This window comes from Salmo salar, chromosome ssa12 (assembly GCF_905237065.1).
Source record: "Salmo salar chromosome ssa12, Ssal_v3.1, whole genome shotgun sequence".
NCBI lineage: Eukaryota > Metazoa > Chordata > Actinopteri > Salmoniformes > Salmonidae > Salmo > Salmo salar.
The window spans coordinates 45,739,365-45,751,402 of NC_059453.1; the positions used below are offsets into that span (position 1 = coordinate 45,739,365).

Genomic DNA, 12,038 nt, shown 5'->3' on the forward strand with positions numbered 1-12,038 from the left:
AAATAGGACATTTAGCTAGCAAGTGCAAGCTAACTAGCTAAATTGCCATACATGTTTAATGCTTTTCGACCTGTCCCCAAATTAATGCCATTGGTTCAGAGTTTGTTTTGATATTTTAACCTGCATGTCGTGATCGCGTTTGGTGTAGGGGGACAAAATACATTTATGCACAGCCGGTTTAGGTTCCGTGTAACGGTCATCCAAACACTTTTTTTTTTTGTGTGAGCGATGTTCCAAAATGTGATTGTTACGCAACAAGACAGTTAACCCGCACTGCCCTCAAGCTATTTATATATAGGCTGTTTCAACTTGTCAAATTCAAATAATTTTCTAACAAGTTTCAATTAAGGTGTGTTGCGCCTACTCATTAATTCACATAAGAAGTAGCCCATTTCAATGGACAAATTATGTTTAAAGCTTTATTGAGTCTGACAAACTCTCTTCAGCGAGAGCTAAGCACTTCCCCAGTGCTTCCCCTGATGAGGTATGCATCTCTAGTCAGAACAGGTCTTGCACAAACTTTCCCCCCCGGCACATTTTCTGGCCGGTGTTCGCATTACCTTCATGGTAGTTTTCCTTACAAATAATAACTTAGGACAAGTGTGCGTTCCTATCAAAGTAAGGGCCTTATCTTCTGTGCATCGTGTTGTCGTTTCTACTGTAGCATACCGTATACATGTACAGTACCAGCCAAAAGTCTGGACACCTACTCATTCATTTTCTTTATTTTTACTATTTTCTACACTGTAGAATAATAATTTAGATATCAAAGCTATGAAATAATACAAATGGAATCATGCAGTAACCAAAAGTGTTAAACAAATCAAAATATTATATTTAAATTTGAGATTCTTCAAAGTAGCCACCCTTTGCCTTGATGACAGCTTTGCACACTCTTGACACCCTCAACCAGCTTCATGAGGTAGTCACCTGGAATGCATTTCAATTAACAGGTGTGCCTTGTTAAAAGTTAATTTGTGGAATTTCTTAACGGCTTCGAGCCAATCAGATGTGTTGTGACAAGATAGGGGTGGTATACAGAAGATTGTCTTTTACAAAATAGGGCTAAGTCAATATTACAGAAGAACAGCTCAAATAAGCAAAGAGAAACGACAGTCCATCATTACTTTAAGACATGAAGGTCAGTCAATCCAGTAACTTTCTGATCAAACTTTATCAATGTAGAAGCAGACATTTTTCATACCTTTGGTCATCATAATTTGGTCTGGTTTTCTTCAAATATCCTCCAACTTCATGAAAAACATGATTTTGACTGTCCATGACCTTTAAAGCCTGCTTTAAAAGCCCCAATAGTTTGAGCAGTTTGGCATGGCCTGAACGTAGTGTGCGTGGAGGTTTATAGGGTGAGAGGAGATCTGACAGGTAGGCAGGTCCGGTGCCATTTAAGGCTTTGTAGACGAAGTGAATTTGAAAGGCAATTCATTGAGGGACAGCCAATGGATGTCAGCATGGATGGGGGAGATGGTGGTAGACTTATTTGTTTTCCTTGCAGCATTGTTTTGGATGAGCTGTAATTTATTAATTGGATTTGCAGGCAGGCCCCCAAGTACTGTGTTCACAATCAATTCTAGAGAAAGCGAATGCATAGATAAGCTTTTCTTGATCAGAAATGGTGAGAGGGTTTTAGGCGGGAAATGTTCTTCAGATGAAAGAATGACGTTTTACAAATGTGGGTATTGTAGGAGAGAGCAGGGTCGAATTTCACACTCAAGTTTATGACTGAGGAGAGGGGAATGATGTGGTCTCTATCGCAAGACAGATGCTGCAGGAGTTGTTGATCTGCTGGGGGGTGCGTATCAGCATTGCCTCTGTCTTGCTGCTGTTGAATTGGAGGAAGTTGTTCTGCTTCCAAGATTTTACCTCTTCCAGACAGGATTTGTTTTAAGGTACACTTGTGCAACATCTGCATAGCAGTGGAAATGGGCACTGTGCTGTCTGAAGATCTGGACAAGTGGGAGCATGTAGACTAGGAAGAGAATGGGTGCTAGCACCGACCCTTGTAGGACCCAACAGATTATGGTGGACTCCTCTGATCTTGTATCACCAAGGGTGACATCCTGCTTGCAGTTAGAGAGGTAGCTGAACCAGTTTAGGGCAGTCCCACAGATGGCAGTGTGCTCTCTGAGGCACTGCAGTAGAATGGCGTGATTTACTGTGTCAAAAGCAGCACTGAGCTCCAGAAAAATCAAGATGATCCTGAATCTGCAGCCATGAGCAGGTCATTTGCAATTTGCACCAAGGCTGTCTCAGTACTGTGCATGGGTCTTAAGTCTGACTGAATAAAATACACCCAAATCAATAGAACCAAAATGCTTTCGCCTAAATGTTCATATCTGTTTAATAACATGTTTGGAATGACAATGGGACCCACAGTATGGAAGCCCACTCCCGCCACACAAAACATTTATTAAATGAGGATACACGCAACTCAAAATGTTGAGATACTAAGTTGAAATGTTGAGATAGTAGACCATACTCATATATGATTCTTCATTTGTAACATTATGTGGTGATGCACGACAAGGTCCCAGAGTGGGGAGGACCCTAGTTGTCGAGTACAACATTGTAATAAACCAGCTGTAAAACAGTTTTATATGGGCTATGATGGGACCAGATTGGACAATAGAACTAACAGGGCTGAGCTTACTTTATGCAGGGTTGCATCGTGTAGGCCTTTGCATTTCTAATTAAAAATGTACTCACACATCACTACTGTGTTGATTCATTCCAGCCAATAATGTGATTGATAACGTCTAGGTAGCCTTGCCACCCGAAGTTTGAATATCAACCAAATTTGATCACATTAACATTTCTCTTAACACAAATAAATAGGCCTATTTTAGGCTATAAATCCATAGCTTAGGCTATAAATACATGACGTTACCGCTTCGTTTCCCCCGGCCAAAGGGGATCAGAGCGCATAGGCATCTCTAGGCTACCTGCAGCTGTGGTTGTTATCAGTAGGCTACAGTTGATCAGACTGAAGCACAGATTAACTGTGCACGAGTTGACAAATCATGAGGCAAATCAGTCTAAACAACAGTACTTTGTCCCTTTTTCAACACGTTTGTGTCAATATTTGTTGGGGCAAATGCCAGCCCGCCAGATGTTTGCCAGCGGCCCTGCTGATCTCAGCAACGTGTTTAGATGGATTGACTTATGCATCTCAAAATGTCTATTTAGTATCACAAATTGAAAAGATAAGCAAGTCAACATTTTGAAATACTTGGTCATAATTTCAAGATGCAAATTCAACCTTTTACATCTACCTTTTAAACAAATGTTGGCAGTGGCAATGGGCTTCCGAGGAAACAAGGCAGTCTAAAAATAAAGGGTGCTGGCCTACTGTTCCCCTCGCCTCATTTCTTTAGTTACTGTAACCTGGCTCTCACTTTTCTGTCTGGGTTGAAGACAAACATTTACTCATCCCTTGGTTTCCTAACTTCCACAGGCTAGTGACATTAAGTATGTCAAGCTCAGAAGTTGCCACAAAACCCCCTTCCATAAATAAAGGTTAAATGAAGAAAAAAAATACTAAAATGTTAATATATATCACCACAAAACGCAAATCCGATTTTACATAATTAACTAGCTAGCTACTTCTGGTAGAAAGACAAACGCTTAGTAACTAACGTTATTTGTATTGCTAGCTGTTTGTGTGTGGGGGGGATATACAGCTAAATTTGCTAACTAACTAATCCACGTTTTAGTGTTAGCAAAATACAACCATGTAGACCTAACCACGTTAGATAACTAAAGTAGGCACTGTATGTTTGCTAGCTAAATTAGCTGCCCTGTAGATACTATTTGAATAATTTCTGATTTAACAGGGTAACGATACAACAATGTATAGCCTACTGCTACATGGAATAGGAGCGATAAAATAGGAAAATGTCAAGCGAAAAGCAAAGCAGAGATTACAATAACAAGCCCTGGTCGCTCACTCTGGTTGAAAGCAGGCCAAAAAAAGCTAGCTAGTTACTAACAGCTAACAACAACAACTCTGGTAGTTAACTAGTTAGCTATCGTTACATATTAGTTTCACAACATATAGAAGAACAAACACTAGATTATAGTTAGCTATCTTAATTATTAACTAGCTACTTAATCAGTAGCATGTGTCGTGAAGTTTTGCACAGGTTTGCTAGCTTTGAATTTTGCTGTCACACAGGTGAGATAGCTAGCTAACGTTAGCTAGCCTAGGCTAAATAGCTAGCTACGGATATCTTTGAAAATGTACAATTCTTCCATAAAAACGATTGGATTATGTCTTACCCGTGACGGTTGGTAGCAAATTTTTCTGTAATGTCCCCTCACGCCCACCAAAGCATATGTGGACTGTAAACGATTTCTCAGAAAAACTAGAAAGATGTCTGACAGCTACCGCTCACAGCCCTTGGCACGGTTTCCACCAGGTTTGCACAAGCCCATTCACTTCTTCGTATATGGTATTACGGCGGTTAGCAAACAAACACTAGAGGTGCATACCACCACCTACTGTACTGGAGTGTGTAGTCAATCACAGTTTAAAGACAGAAAAAATAATAAACAAACACAACCTGACTTCCGCCTACATAGACATACCCAAAAGTACTGTAATTCTTTATAATGAGAGGGCCATAAACAAAACCTAGTAATGCTTATACTACCAGAAATATTACAATCTCATAGTTATGTTATCTATGTTATCAAACATAGTTATACACTGCTGAGGTGTAGTCATTTTTAGGACACAAGGTTAAGTACACAGTACAAATATGATTAAAATGTAAAAATATAAAAAATCATAATTTTTCCTATTCAACAAAAGTGGGGGAATAGGGCTTTAAATGATTGAAATGCTTTCTAAATATAGTAACAATCAAATTATATACGACTTAATCTAATATCTCACATTTCTTATAACTTTCAAATAAATATGATCATACTTAGTTACAGTACAAAATTGTAACTGATGACAGAGCATTTTCTGCCCAGTGTTCTCCGCCATTCAAATGCCTGCAGACTCGTTACAACTTCAGCTCTAAGGACAAGTTGATTTTGTCTCTCTGTGACCAAAAGAAAGTGATCTTGTTTCAATACTACAAAATGATTTTGTATTTTTTCATGTTGAAAGCTCTAAATCCATCGGAGAATATTACAGCGAGATGAGACTGCGTTTGCTGCCATTGCTAGTCTCCCGTCCCATATCTTGTATTCTAAGCAGAGCTGCCATGTTCACAAACGGGTATTCGATCCTTTGTCTGGATAGGCCAGAAAATGTGAGGTGTCGTTCCTTATGCAAATACAGCTACAACCGGAAGTGACTTTTCGTAGCAGATTAGAAGAGCATTTTAGCAGACCCTAACCCTTTTCCTAACCTTAACCTCATTCACCTAACCTGCTACATTAATTCAACTAACCTGCTGTGTAAATTCTCATAATCTGTTCCGAAAAAGTCACTTCCGGTAGTAGCTTTATTCTGCATCTCAGGTGAGAGTAGAGAATGGCATGCAAAGCAGGACAACCAAAGCTGTCACGGAGTTCACATCAGTTGATGTTGTTCTGTTCACAGAGCACTCTTTTCACAAAAATGTGCTGTAGACATTATGGTGAAATGCTTACTTTCGAGCCCATTCCCAAAAATGCAGAGTTAAAAAGTAAGACAAATATTTGCTAAATAAAAAAGGAAATAAAAAAGGAAATAGTAACACAATAAAAAAAACAAAATGAGGCTATATACAAGGAGTACCAGTACCGAGTCAATATGCAGGGGTCCAAGGTAGTTGAGGTAGATGAGGTCCTTGAGGCAGAACTGAGTGATTTCTGCTTGATGGGCCAATTGTAAAGTCAAAATTGGATATAGCCTGTTGTAAACATTTATGAAAATAAATTGCTTTTTAGTCTTAATATAACATTAGGGTTAGGCAGTGCGGTTAAAGTTAAGGTTACATTTAATGTGCCAGCTACTAACCTGTACCTTTTAATGGGAAAGTAATCTAAAAGTAATCAGATAACGTTACTGAGTTTGGGTAATCCAAAAGGTACGTTACAGATTGCAATTTTGGACAGGTAACTACTAAATGTAACAGGTTCCATTTAGAAAGTAACCTACCCAACCCTGTGTGCTTCGAACACCTGTGTGTAAGCGTAACTGGGGAGGAAGTTTGGTTCGTCGGTTGGAGGCACACAGCATATGGGTGTGTGCAAAACTGCTACAGCGAGTGAATATTTTTTATTTAAAACATTCATTATAGCCAATAGGAAAGACAAAGGCCATATGTTTTGGAGTTTTTTTTTTGCATGCGATGATTACTGACGTTTCTAAACATTTTACATTTCAGTCATTTAGCAGACACTCTTATCCAGAGTGACTTACAGTAGTGAGTGCATACATTTCATACATTTTCATACATTGTTTTTCTCCGTACTGGTCCCCTGTGGGAATCAAACCCACAACCCTGGCGTTGCAAACACCATGCTCTACCAACTGAGCCACACAGGACAGTGTTTTTATTTTTATTTTTTCACCTTTATTTAACCAGGTAGGCCAGTTGAGAAAAAGTTCTCATTTACAACTGCAACCTGGCCAAGATAAAGCAAAGCAGTGCGACAAAAACAACAACACAGAGTTACACATGGGATAAGCAAACGTACAGTCAATAACACAATAGAAAAATATATGTACAGTGTGTGCAAACGTAGTAAGATTAGGGAGGTAAGGCAATAAATAGGCCATAGTGGAGAAATAATTACAACTTAGCATTAACACCAAAGTAATAGATGTGCAGATGATGATGTGCAAGTAGAGATACTGGGGTGCAAAAGAGCAAAAAAATAAATAACAATATGGGGATGAGGTAGTTGGGTGTTCTATTTACAGATGGGCTGTGTACAGGTACAGTGATCGGAAGCTGCTCTGACAGCTGATGCTTAAAGCTAGTGAGGGAAAAATAAGTCTCCAGCTTCAGTGATTTTTGCAATTCGTTCCAGTCATTGGCAGCAGAGAACTGGAAGGAAAGGCGGCCAAAGGAGGTTTTGGCTTTGGGGACGACCAGTGAGATATACCTGCTGGAGTGCGTGCTATGGATGGGTGTTGCTATGGTGACCAGTGAGCTGAGATAAGGCGGGGCTTTACCTAGCATAGACTTATAGATGACCTGGAGCCAGTGGGTTTGGCGGTGAATATGTAGCGAGGGCCAGCCAATGAGAGCATACAGGTAGCAGTGGTGGTTAGTATTTGGGGCTTTGGTGACAAAACGGATGGCACTGTGATAGACTACATCCAAATTGCTGAGTAGAGTGTTGGAGGCTATTTTATAAATGACATCGCCAAAGTCAAGGATTGGTAGGATAGTCAGTTTTACGAGGGTATGTTTGGCAGCATGAGTGAAGGAGGCTTTGTTGCGAAATAGGAAGTCGATTCTAGATTTCATTTTGGATTGGAGATGCTTAATGTGAGTCTGGAAGGAGAGTTCACAGTCTAACCAGACACCGAGGTACATGTAGTTGTCCACATATTCGAAGTCAGAACCGTCCAGAGTAGTGATGCTAGCGGGCGGGCGGGTGCAGGCAGCAATCGGTTGTAGAGCATGCATTTAGTTTTACTAGCATTTAAGAGCAGTTGAAGGCCATGGAAGGAGTGTTGTATGGCATTGAAGCTTGTTTGGAGGTTTGTTAACACAGTGTCCAAGGAAGGGCCAGATGTATACAGAATGGTGTCGTCTGCGTGGAGGTGGATCAGAGAATCACCAGCAGCAAGAGCGACATCATTGACACATACAGAGAAAAGAGTCGGCCCGAGAATTTAAACCTGTGGCACCCCCATAGATACTGCCAGAGTCCCGGACATCAGGCCCTCCGATTTGACACACTGAACTATCTGAGAAGTAATTGGTGAACCAGGCGAGGCAGTCATTTGAGAAACCAAGGCTATTGAGTCTGTTGATAAGAATGCGGTGATTGACAGAGTCGAAAGCCTTGGCCAGGTCAATGAAAAAGTCTGCACAGTACTGTCTTTTATCGATGGCGGTTATGATATCGTTTAGGACCTTGAGCGTGGCTGAGGTGCACCCAAGGCCAGCTCAGAAACCAGATTGCATAGTGGAGAATGTACGATGGGATTCGAAATGGTCGGTGATCTGTTTGTTAACTTGGCTTTCGAAGACTTTAGAAAGGCAGGGCAGGATGGATATAGGTCTATAACAGTTTGGGTCTAGAGTGTCTCCCTCTTTGAAGAGGGGATGACTGCGGCAGCTTTCCAATCTTTTGGGATCTCAGACGATATGAAAGAGAGGTTGAACAGGCTAGTAATAAGGGTTGCAACAATTTCGGTGGATAATTTTAGAAAGAGAGGGTCCAGATTGTCTAGCCCGGCTGATTTGTAGGGATCCAGATTTTTCAGCTCTTTCAGAACATCAGCTATCTGGATTTGGGTGAAGGAGAAGCAGGGGGGGAATTGGGCATGTTGCTGCGGGGGGTGCAGAGCTGTTGGCCGGGGTAGGGGTAGCCAGGTGGAAAGCATGGCCAGCCGTAGAAAAATGCTTATTGAAATGATCGATTATCGTAGATTTATCAGTGGTGACAGTGTTTCCTAGCCTCAGTGCAGTGGGCAGCTGGGAGGAGGTGCTCTTATTCTCCATGGACTTTACAGTGTCCCAAATCTTTTTGGAATAATGCTACAGGATTCAAATTTCTGTTTGATAAAGCTAGCCTCAGCTTTCCTAACAGACTGTGTATATTGGTTCCTGACTTCCCTGAAAAGTTGCATATCGCAGGGGCTATTCGATGATAATGCAATATGCCACATTATGTTTTTGTGCTGATCAAGGGCAGTCAAGTCTGGGGTGAACCAAGAGCTATATCTGTTCTTCATTCTACATTTTTTGAATGGGGCATGCTTATTTAAGATGGTGAGGAAGCACTTTAAAGAGGCAGGCATCCTCTACTGACGGGATGAGGTTAATATCCTTCCAGGATACCCGGGCCAGGTTGATTAAAAAGGCCAGCTCGCTGAAGTGTTTTGGGAGTGTTTGACAGTGATGAGAGGTGGTTGTTTGACCGCGGACCCATTACAGACGCAGGCAATGAGGAATTGATCGCTGAGATCCTGGTTGAAGACAGCAGTGGTGTGTTTAAAGGGAAGTTGGTCAGGATGATATCTATGAGGGTGCCCATGATTTAGGGTTGTACCTGGTAGGTTCCTTGATAATTGTGTGAGATTGAGGGCATCTAGCTTAGATTGTAGGGCGGCCGGGGTGTTAATCATATCCCAGTTTAGGTCACCTAACAGTACGAACTCTGAAGATAGATGGGGGGCAATCAATTCACATATGGTGTCCAGGGCACAGCTGGAGGCTGAGGGGGGTCTATAACAAGCGGCAACGGTGAGAGACTTATTTCTGGAAAGGTGGATTTATAAAAGTAGAAGCTTGAATTGTTTGGGCACAGACCTGGATAGTATGACAGAACTCTACAGTAGATTGCAACTTCGCCCCCTTTGGCAGTTCTATCTTGTCGGAAAATGTTGTAGTTGGGGATGGAAATTTCAGAATTTTACGTGGCCTTCCTAAGCCAGGATTCAGACACGGCTAGGACATCAGGACATTGTAGTTCACATGGAGACAGCTGTGGGCGAAGCTAACCTCTGAAAACCCTACTGGAAAGTGTTTGAGAGCTAGGTTTCCACTAGCTGAGTCAAGTTAACGCCATGGTGAAGGAAGTTTCTGATGAACTCCACCAATGGAGTTGAGCAGAGCCCAGGCTTTGTTTCGACTAGATAACACAGCCACAAAGTCAGATTTCACACCCACAAAATCTAAATTGGCTTCAAAAATGTGTCTTTTGATCTTAATTTAAGGTTAGGGTTAGGCATTAGGTTAGGCAAGTATTATTATAATATATATTTTTTTTAATTGGGGGGGTAGATCAGCTTTAATATTGCAGATAGATTGTAGCTTCCATCAATGTAATTGTCTGCATCATTTCCAATCCCCCCATATATTTTTTTGCAAATATATACAGTATATAAATATATTGTCCTTATTATTTTCCACAAACCCCACCACCCATCCCCTAATTTGAGTAAACTAATGGACAACAACACTTAAGCTTCTACTTCCAGCTCATACATGCTATATACATTTTACGGACACAATGTATTTTACAATAGTTTTCTTTTGTTTGTTTTTAATCCCACCCTTCAACTACCCACAATCCCTCCCATCTATCTCTGAAGACCATCCAGTGGGATTTCTATTTGCCATATATTCTTAACTGTGCTGTTTCACAAAAGTTCTGAACCTATATACATTTTATGGACACAGTATATTTTTTACATTGGTTATCTTGTTGTTTTAAGTCCCTTCCTTCAGCTCCACTCAACCACTCCCATCTATCTCTTAACACCATACATTTTTATTTCTATTTGCCATATATTTTTCAACTGTGCTGTGATGTTTCACAAAAGTTCTGAACCTTTCTCTTCTCATAGTATCTACAGATTGTAAATTAAAGATACACATTTTGGCTAAAAGTATTATAATATTATTGATCGATTGACTATGTTGCAATTCTTCAGCCATTCCTGGACCTGCGACCAAAAACAAGTTACCAAAAGAAATGATTCTTTCTCTTCGCAGCAAAATCTGCAGAGCTGGGATGGTTTTATCCCCCAAATATATAACATTCTATTTGGTTGCAAGAATTTGTATAATAATTTAAATAGAAAAATGTGATGTTTTGAATCCAGCGTCGTTTTGTGTATCAGTTCATAAACCATGTGCCATGGAATCGGTGCATCGAAAATCTCTTCCAAACTATTTTTCAATCTATATGGCACAGCTGTCAATTTTTTGGACCTTAAATGAAACTGGTATACTTACTTATTTATCAGAATTTTCTTTAACCAATTTTGGTTTTTAATGCAGGGCCGACAGACAAGGTCCTTACTTTTCCCCCTCTTCCATTTCTGCAGTAATGCTGCAATTAGTTGGTTGTAATTTTGGATAGAGCGGACATTTCTATATATTTTAGTTAGCTGTATGTGTGACATAACTCCACCAGTCCTATTTATGATATAATTAACAAAGATTCTACTTGTTTGTTGTTGTTGAAAAACCGGTTAGGGTTAGGGTTGGACATAAAGTTAGGGTTAGGTTTAATATCTGATTTTAAGAAGGCACATTTGATAAATGGGCGGGGATTAGCCATAATCATGACTTTGTGGCTATGTTAACAAGGGAAGGCCGCTTGGGAACATCTGTGTCATGTGACCAACGTAAGGCGATGTGAGCAACAACGTAGCTAGTAGGCCACGTTTTTTTGCATGATAAATAAGAATTTCTAGAAATTAGACATTCACTTCCAAAATGAAAATAAAATTTAATATTTTTACACATGGAAACTAAATCGTGTGGGAGCCAAAACAAGATACATTCCAAAAATGTTAAACAAGCAACATGTATTTATTAACTAGAGTTTAGGTTTGCTTGTTTGAAACAGGATTACAGTAATACATATTCATAAGAGTACACAAATCACAAACTCTGCACTGGACCTTCAGTGACAAAAGCTCTCCCCTGCACAGGTTAGAAGAAAAAATGGTGGATCTCTGATGTTATGGGGCTATTTTGTTTCCACTGGTCCTTGGGCCCTTGTTAAGGTCAATGGCATCATGAACTTTACCCAGTAAAAAAGGTTGCATCATAAATAACTACTCATTATTATTTGTAGATCGGTCACATCAATTTACCCATGATACATCACAGTTTTGATTCTCTCAAACAGGACCATTATCTGCTCATTTCGCTGAGTCTACCTTTAACCTACAGGTAGAGGGAGGCAACATTTTATTTCCTTCATATCAACATCCTTATTGTAGCTCTATCAATCTTATTCGCTTCTAATGTTTGAAATTCGCCTATTCTAGCCCTTTCTACAATTTATATTGTAAAATAATATTCTTATTGCGCCACGTGGTATCTTTTCCTCCTCTTGCCTTGCAGGGATGCGCAAACAAAGATTTTGACCAATCAGCG

The 12,038-nt window shown here is 40.2% G+C and overlaps 1 protein-coding gene across 2 annotated transcripts in view; it reads right to left on the bottom strand.

Annotated features, from left to right (window-relative positions):
• LOC106565280 (E3 ubiquitin-protein ligase Itchy) overlaps positions 1-5,212 on the bottom strand; it is a 73,765-nt gene extending 68,553 nt beyond the window's left edge. The window contains exon 1 of one of the 2 annotated variants that reach the window (XM_045691403.1): positions 4,950-5,212. The gene's annotated coding sequence lies outside the window, so the exon portion shown is untranslated. Of the gene's footprint in view, positions 1-4,296; positions 4,495-4,949 lie in introns of those variants that run through there. The other variant, XM_014132219.2, reaches the window with a different exon arrangement.
• Between the last annotated feature and the right edge of the window lie 6,826 nt (positions 5,213-12,038).